The following is a 9,249-nucleotide window of genomic DNA, read 5'->3' on the forward strand; positions in this document are numbered from 1 at the left end:
ATTAAGAGTTCCATTTAAGCATGAGGAAAGTATTCTACAAAACAAGGTCTTTATCTCTTAGAGTTCAGACAGGATATAAGCTCACATCTTTACATGAAAGACTGGTAGTTCTCCCATCTAATGCCTCTCATCAGGCATTCTCAGCTGCCAATGTTAGCTAGACCATTCAGGGATTTCGTAACAGCTTGTTCCCACATCCTCCATCAGATACCCTGTTAGGTATTACAGATGTGCTTTGGGAAATCACAGTCTTTAGCACAGTAAAAATAGAAATGCTCAGATTCATTTTTACCAATACAGGTCATTGTATCATATCAACTTGTAATCAAAGATGTCTTCATGTTCTACAAACTCACTCTAATACCTTCTTACTAAGTAATGAAGCAGATTTTATCAAGTGTTTCCTAAAACTGAATTTGGGTAACCTCTGGTTAACAGAAGCCTTGTTTGAAATTCAAGACACTTCTCATATTCTCAAGTTCGTTGTACCAGCCAGGGCTTCTTGTTTAGTTGGAGAAGTTGCTTTGAGACTGAGACACTAAAGCAATTATCAGTCTTGAAAATAATTTTAAAAAACACTTCATATTTAATGGTTTCAGTCATCTAAGATTCTTAAAGCACTCCTGAAATTTACTACTGTATGTTCTGGGATGAATATATGTGTATTCTCTGTCTTGTGTTCACCAGCCATCGGAAAACTGAATTAAAATCCTGTCTTAGTGCCTACTTCAAGTTTATGCAAAGAATGCTTCAGAGTATTCCTATTACTTCAGAATGAAAGATTAGAAATGTTCAGGTTTTTTATAAGATGTTTTAATCTCTTTCTCTAAAGAAATAGTATGACAGGTAATCTAGTTATCAACTGGCAATCTAGTTATCAGCTGGCTCAAAAAAGCACTGTACTCACAACTATTGGAAGTGGAAGGAGCAGGCATGTCTACTCAGCTCCTTGTCTAGCCATGTTGAGACTCAACACAGACACTAAAAGGATTTGTAGATGTCCTGATACTTCTTTGCACCCTAATTCAGTTAAACAAAATAGCAGCATCCATATGACCAAACTTGCACTTCCCGCTGGTGAATTGATGGCTCATGAGCAGCAGGGAACTGGTGTCACTCTATGTTTAGGTACTCAGAGTAGTGGCTCCCTTACCATGCCAGAGCCAAGACTTCTTTCTTTCAATAGCCTCTTGTGTCCACTTCCATTCACAAAGCAAATTAATTATACAGATAATTCATTTGTTTTGTTCCACTCTCATCTGTAATAAGTTTATAGAGACCTCTGACTTCTGCCCCACTGCACAGGTCAGGCACATTAGATACCATCTTTTTATGTGTGCAAAACTCATTACTATTATCTGCTTATTAAGTGGGAACCCGGCCTTACCATCAGTTGTCCTGATTAATTCCATGATGAGAAGTGAGATGAACTATTAAATCCTGCCTTTACTGGAGTGCTTAGACCTCTATGCATAGACAAATGATAAATGGAGGATTATTTTGTGACTTGGCTGCAAGCATGATTGCTCTGGCAATCACAGTTGTTGTATAAGAAAATGTGCTCAGAAGTGGATGTGTAAATGAAGTACTGGGCATAAAGTTATAAATTCTGTTGTTCAGTAAAGTGCAAAGTTACACCCCAGTAAATGTAGAGATCTCTTTCCTTCTGTATTTATTCATATGTTTATTGGTTAGTTGAAGAGGTAAGATGTCCACCGCTAGACTTACAGTTAAGTATCTCAGAAGTTACAATACTTACCTGCATTCTTTTTTACTCATTCAGATGTTGGTTTGAATATCATAGAGCTCAGGAAGTCTCCTCTGAGATAACTTCAGAGTCATACTGATCTTGGTCAGATAATCTGTCCTGAAATGGCAGATAAATTTTTAATAGGTATCAGATTTTTTTTCTCCCAGTTAGCTGTGCCAAATACTATAATATTACCGTTGGAGATAGTTAGCAAATAGACATTGGTATCAATGTTGGAATATTTTCTAAATCTCATTGACTAGCTCAGCAGTATAATGAAATGTTACATGATATCTGTGCAAAGAGCTTTATGATGTCTCCTGCAAAGAGTTTTTTCGGTCCTACTGGGATCTCTGTAGAATAGAAGAAGTTCTCTAAATTTTAACTGATTTACAAACTTTCCTTTTTTTTTTTTTCTGCAATTGTTCCTGATAATTCAATGCCCATTTCTTAAATGGCATCATTGTCTGTCTGATAAAATCTGGCATTTACTACTGTGAATTCAGTTTAACACCAATAACATAATGAAAATAATCATCATTTACAAAAGACAGGCAGCTCCAACTATATGTGTGCCTCCAGCCCTGTGCTGCTGGTATTCCTGTCTCTCTCTCTGAGCCCTCGGGAGCCTGGCCAAGTGTCCACAGTGCGTTCAGGACACTGCTACTAGACAACTGATGTTTGCTAATGTGCAGCCAAACTGTGAGCCTCCCTTGCCCAGTCATACACCTTATGTAAAGGTGATTTGTGGTCTATGAATGATTGAGTTAGCCTCTCAAGGTACCTCCAGATAGCCACACCATCTCTCTCACTCCACCTATTCAACTTCCTCTGAGCTGGCCTTTTCTTTGCAAAGAAGCTGGAGTCTTCCTCATACGGAAGAAGACAGAGGCAATTAAGTGGAGACAAGCTGGATGATCATGCTTGGCTGCTGTCAGGACAAGCCTCTTGATGGTGCATGTTCTTCTAAAGTGGTTCTGGGTTTTGGGGAAGAATCCTACACTACAAACTCCACCATTAACATTGTTCTTTGGATGAACTATCTCACATCTATCTGGAAGACAGAGACACAGAGGGAGGCTTTTGAGTGATTTGCCTCAGATTCATTGTAAACGGAAACTCTGTGATTACAGGGGAAGTGTCCTACCACTCTCAAGAGTGTATGCTCCCTGTGAACTTTAGTTAAATTTATAGCTTCTCTTAGACAAATAGCTGTGAACAAGATAGCTGCTCTCTGGCTGGATACAGATGGAAAAAAAAATTGTGCTCAAAAGAAATAATTGCTACAATCCATCATCTGTTTTTCGTCTCAAGAGTGAGCGGTTTGCTGCGACTGTTCTCCTTTTAGTAGCCATGGGAAGTACCATTTTAATCTTCCAGGACTTGTATCATGACAAAACTTAGGGCTGGATACCAAATCTTTTGGCCAATGAGTGTATGTTTCTAGGCAGAAGAGTGAAGGGTTATTTTTTTATCCTACATCTCTCTCTTTCTCCTCTCATTGATCCCAGGCTCCTGAGACATTCTCATAACACTCCTCAACTGGGAGCTCTCCCAGAGGAACATAGCGAAGTCCCCAAGACAAGGGGCACTCTTTTCCCTAACACCCACCTTCAGCAACTCCCCAAGGACCTACAGATCATTCCTTCTTAAGCCCATGTTCATGGCAGCTTTGCTCTGCTTCAGAGCTTTGCTGGGGGCAAAAGAAAGATCCTGGACAGAGGAAGGGGAGGCACAGTGGAAATGAAACATGGTTACAGGCATTACCCCTCCACTGCTGGAGCATCATCCCTGCCTGAGCAGGGTAGGAATACAGCATAGCTGGGCAAAAAGGTTCAAGGCAAACTATTGGTCTAGGATGGTGAATGACACTGTCCCATGGGATTTTGGCATCAAGTGGTTTCATGGGCACTTGAGAACACAGACCTCCCAGAGCATCTGTACCCTGATCATCATTAACTGCATTGTAAAGGTGCTCAGAGGTGCAGTTAGTGCTGACATGTGGGCTGGCTGGAGAGGAGGGACACAGCTGTGGGCCAGTCTGGCTCTCTCTCCCCAGTCCCTCTCCGGGGGTCCCCAAGAGCACTGCAGCTTTGTGGAGTCAACAAGACTGTTGACTGTCCTGCAGACTTCAGTAGGCTTTGCATCAAGCATCCCGAGGAGATGCAGCTTGGGCAGATGCTCTCCCATGACTGGCCATAGAATGGCTGTCAGTTCTCTGGGGCCAGTCAGGAAGATTTGAGAAGTGGGGAAGGTTAATTTATTTTGTTATATTTTTTGGCATTTATATGTGTTTATGTGGGCAGCATAACAACTGATACCTTTTGCTGTTCTCTTGCTTGCTTTTACTAACTTGGATTATTATTTTTTTTATATACAATGGTAAGTATATTAACCTTTAGTTTAAAACCTAGATTGCTTTTGAAATTAAAATCTTATATAAATTACCAAATTAAATCCAAAGTATTCCTCAGGCAGTTCAATATTTACTTATTTCATTATTTTTTTAAATTACATTAGCTAGAGGCATACTTTTGGATTTGTAGGTGTTTGGATAACTTAATTTAAAATAACAAAACATACTAGACTAAATAAGAGAAACGTAGGTCAAATTATTCTGGTTGTGACATATGTGATACATAATGCTTTGTAATTAGATATTAAAGTGGTTGCTGTGCAGCAGAATGTTTTATGAAAATGGGACAAATGTTTTTTAAATGTACCACTGGAAACCAGACAGATGGTAACCTATATCCCCAAGGAGGATAGCTGAATTCCACCAAGTTTTTTTATATTAATTTGAACTGTAGTGAACAGGAAAAGAGGGAATTTGCAATTATAGCTTAGCTCACCATTAGTCAATGTTTGGCTGAATGTGCAAAGGATGCTTCTGTAGTGCTTAGTCTGGACAGTAATGTTTTCTAGGGATTTGTGCTTTCTTGAGCAACAGCAGAGCAGATGGTGACAAAGCAGATGTAGCACTAAGTAATGGAGACAGGATACTCGAAGCAAGCAGGATGATCTAGAGGAACAAAACAGAAACTGAGGGATAATTGTTACAAAAATACAGAGTGTGTTCCCACTAATTTTATTAATGCTGGGTACAGTACTTAAAGGCTGAACATTTTCATGTAACTTGGCTGTTAAAACCCGTATTAAAATTTGTAATCAATATTCTATGGGAGCAGAACTTTTCAGAGTGCATAAGGAAAAAAAAATCAGAGCTGTGTACTGAAACTTCTGCTGAATGCACAATTACAGAGTCACTGGCATTGGAAGGGATCTCTGAAGATCATCTAGGCCAATTGAGAAATGCCTGACAATCTTAAACAGCAACATGCCTTTAAAGACTCACCAGTTTTGTAGCTCCCTCCGTAGGATTCGGGTCTGAAACCATGACAGGCTTCAGCACTACCTGGTGCACATAAAATACTGGGAAAGACACCTACGAATCTTCTGTGAAGCATAAAGGAAGAAACAGCAATCCCAGGAAACAACATCTCAATGGACCTGTATTTGCACATGGTGGTGTTCCCTCTCCTCCCCACCCAGAAGGCAGAGTGAATCCCCATCCCTGCCAGAGCCCACTGCTTTTTTACCAGCCAGGCTGCAGCCTGATCTTGGGAATGGCACTTCCTCCCTGTTTCCTGCCATTGGTGCTTCTCCAGGCACACCAGCTCCTTCCACAGCATGGCAATCCCTCTCTCTGTCAGACCTGTAGTCCCACTTAATATTTTAGCTGGAGTGTTTATAGTTAGATTCCTCAAGTTGGAGGCTGCTGATACAGAGGGAGGCAATGGTGAGTGGTTCATGGTCTTGGTTAGCAAAGAGACCCTTAGTCCCTCTTTCTCACCCTAAAGCTAGACAGACCCTGGCTTCCAAGAAGCACTGTATAATGAGAAGATCATAGAATCATAGAATAGTATGGGTTGGAAGGGACTTAAAGATCATGTAGTTTCATACACACACACCCCACCTGCCATAGGCAGAGACACCTTTCACTAGAGCAGGTTGCTCAAAGCCTCATACAAGGCCTTGAACACTTCCAGGAATGGGCATCCACAACTTCTCTGGGCAACCTGTGCCAGTGTCTCACCACCCTCACAGTGAAGAACTTCTTACTAATACCTGATCTAAATCTACCCTCTTTCAGCTTGAAACCATTCCCCTCATCCTATCACTACATGCCCTTGTAAAAAGTCCCTCTCCAGCTTTCCTGTAGGCCCTCTTCAGGCACTGGAACGCTGCTTAAAAATGGGAATTCCCAGCTCCCTGGCCTGAAGGAAAGGATTACCATTGCATTTTGTACACAACACTACAGATCAGATAATCCAAGGGATAGAAACTATCCATCAATTGAACAAGTATTTTTTTGCAGATCTCCATATCAGGCCATTCTTGGTGCTTTTCAGGACGTGCCACAGCACAAACACCATCATATAGCTTTGACATGCAATCCAACCACAACAATCTTCTCACGCATCAATTATCACGGGGTTGGTAATCGTGTGTCCCCTTGGATCATTTTGTCATTTGCTTATAGTTAGCATTTCCTTTAACCTGCCTCATCACAGTGCCACCATCAGACAGCCCTACTGCAAATGATTGCTACACTGAGGTGTGAGGTGCTGCACAAAGGAGGATTACACAAAGGAGATTTTTTAGCAGATGAAGGACTAGGCAAACTAAAGGCAAGATTATTTGAGCAGTAAGTATTGGCATTTTGGTTGCAAAATGCAAAATGTACCATGAAAACATATTTCAACAGCCCTCAGAGAGAGTGACTTTCAATCAATAATTATAAAAATAGAGCTATTAAACTCAAATGAGCAATTCCCTGATATCATAATAGCTCCATTTTCTTTTTCTGATCATATATTGGAATGATTTGTAATGTGAAAACACTTAGAAAAGGGAGACAAGCCATTAACGGGAAGGGCTAAAAGTATAATATTTTGTTCAGTATTTCAGTAGCTTGTACCCAAGCTTGAATGAAGAGAGTAACAAAGCCTTTCATCTCCTGTTTGCACATGTTCTTGTGTAGTGGTTGGAATTAAACTTTATGTTGTAAACTTTCAAGAAGAAACAGCCTGAAAAATAAGATCCCAGTGATGGAACACAAAATATCTTCTTAATGCTTGGGGTTTTTTTCTCTCTCCTCTCTTTTCTCCTCCTTCCTGTTGAAGACAGGATGCAAAGAAAATGTGAAACAGTAGAATTTACTTATTTATTTTAGTGTGTAGAAAACATTTATATGGAATAACATTAGATCAAAAAGTTGAATGGGTCTCATCTCAAATGTTATACTTAATATTTCCTTCCTTATGATAGTAAAAGATTATCAAAATAAGGAGGCTGAAGTTCCTGTGTCTAAAACGTGGTATGATATTTTATTCTTTAATGCTATAAAAAAACAGGGTCATGTTAATGCCTTTGATTCTCTGGAGTCATTAATTCCATCAAAGTAAATGCATCGTAAAATTCTGGTGTAACACAACCTTTTCTTTTGTGAAGATAACTAAAGTTTGAGGGCAGAGATGTCTTTACTCTTCCTAAATTTTAGTTCTTTAGTAAAGTCAGTGTAAGGAGATAAACAAGATATCTGGTTCTGTATCCAGCATTATCTGTTCGAGATAGCTTTGAACAGGGTTACTTCCATGTTAAAGCAAAGGAGGAAATCTTTGGGACTGTAGAACATGGAGTCCAACAGCAGTGGTCACCAGTGAGGTTTTGGTAATGCCTGCTCTAGGAACAGGGCAAACATCCTCACATGATTCAGGAATTAGACAACTATCTAGTTCCTTATAATTAGTTTGCAGTGCTGTGAAGTGCAGCATTCAAACTGTAAAAAGAGAGGCCATATAATTAATAAATAAACAAAGAGTCTTTTAATTTTATAATCTTGTTCTTTAGTATTAGACATAAGGATGGCAGTGGCTACCAAGAAGTCACTTGTCCATAAATAGTTTTACTGAATAATTAAACTTATATCATCTTACTGTTAGAAACTGGAAGCATAATTATTTCTTTCACTTTCATTTAATATTAAGGTTTTAGTTGAAAAGTGTTACTTCAGTGAATTAGTAGTACAATTACAAAATAAACTCGAATATCCCAGGAGATCCTTAAGGTTTGATTTAGTAAGATGTTAGTTGCTGGTATAATATTTCTAAGGCTATCGTGTGCACAGATGCTATTTTTAAGAATAAAAAACAAAGCAAAACAAACCAAACTTCTGGTGCTAAAGCTGTGGGAACAAGGCCATTTTCATGTTAAGGGTGATGTATGAACAGATAGCTCATGAAAGGTGAAGCTTTGACTAACTTATCAGATGTCTACCTTTAGAGTTACAGCTGGATAAAGCAATACCATTTGAGCAATTACCTTTACTGATATCCTGAGCAGTCTGTGAGCTTGTTTTTGTTACCAGTGACAATATGGTCCAATTCGATGCTCTCAGACCAGTGTAACTAAATAAATTAGCTCTCCATTCCAAAGAAAATGAAACCTAAAGCAAGCTATGATTTATGTGAAATAAATGCTGGCTACAGCCCATGGGGTCTGCAGCTCTTACCTCTGGCCAAATTACTTTTAAAACCACACAGGAAAATTCTGAAGTTCAATGAATGAGTAGTACTTATTACCAAAAAATAAATCGTTCGGGCCTGTGCAGATGCTGGCAAACATATCTAACCTTCCAGAAGTGCAGCTTTTTATGAAACATTCAAATAGCTGAAGAGGGTCGTGTGCTGGGTGACCAGCTCTGTTCAGTAAGATCAGCCAAGGGAGCAGCAGCACAGAACCAGGTTGATTTTTCAGTGACACCATATATCATCCAATTAAAAATTAAGACCATAGGTATCTATTTTGATGGCATCTGATACAGAAGCAGAAATCACTTCACATTTTGTATTTCAAACCAAATCTCATGGAAGGGAGACAATTTCTTATTAATTGGATACTTCCTCAGTGAGTTGATGTTCTCGGAAGCTGGAAGGTGGGAGGGTGGTGGGGGATAAGCATTAATAAATCATAAACCATTCCTGTTACAAGCAAATCTCTTCCCTTCATTCCATTTTGCCAGCTCTGTATGGTGCTGAAGTCTGGTCTGAGTAACAACATAAACCAGAAAAAACAAGATCCCTGTTTTTTTTTTTTTTCACATTAGGTGTGAAACAGCATAAAATAATATGTAATTTTAAAATAATCATAGTGTGTGAAATGCTTTTATAACATGGAATAGGAAATGTTTTGGCAAAGTTGAGAAAAAACTGTATTTCCTGAGGGTATGAAACACTTGAGCTTTTTCTCCCACATCACATGAGAGAAGAGGAGAAGGAAGAACATGGACAGTGACCTTCTCTATGATCAAGCCCTTGGAATCATGTTATTTTAAGAATAAGAATTTGTTCCTTATATATTAATGGTATCTGTCTAGCCTGGGAGTTGCGGAATTAGGTTCCTCTTACAATAGTACGTTTAGGAGAGAAGAGTCTGAC

The sequence above is a fragment of the Chaetura pelagica genome, unplaced genomic scaffold (assembly GCF_000747805.2).
Source record: "Chaetura pelagica isolate M959 unplaced genomic scaffold, ChaPel_1.0 scaffold189, whole genome shotgun sequence".
Classification (NCBI taxonomy): Eukaryota; Metazoa; Chordata; class Aves; order Apodiformes; family Apodidae; genus Chaetura; species Chaetura pelagica.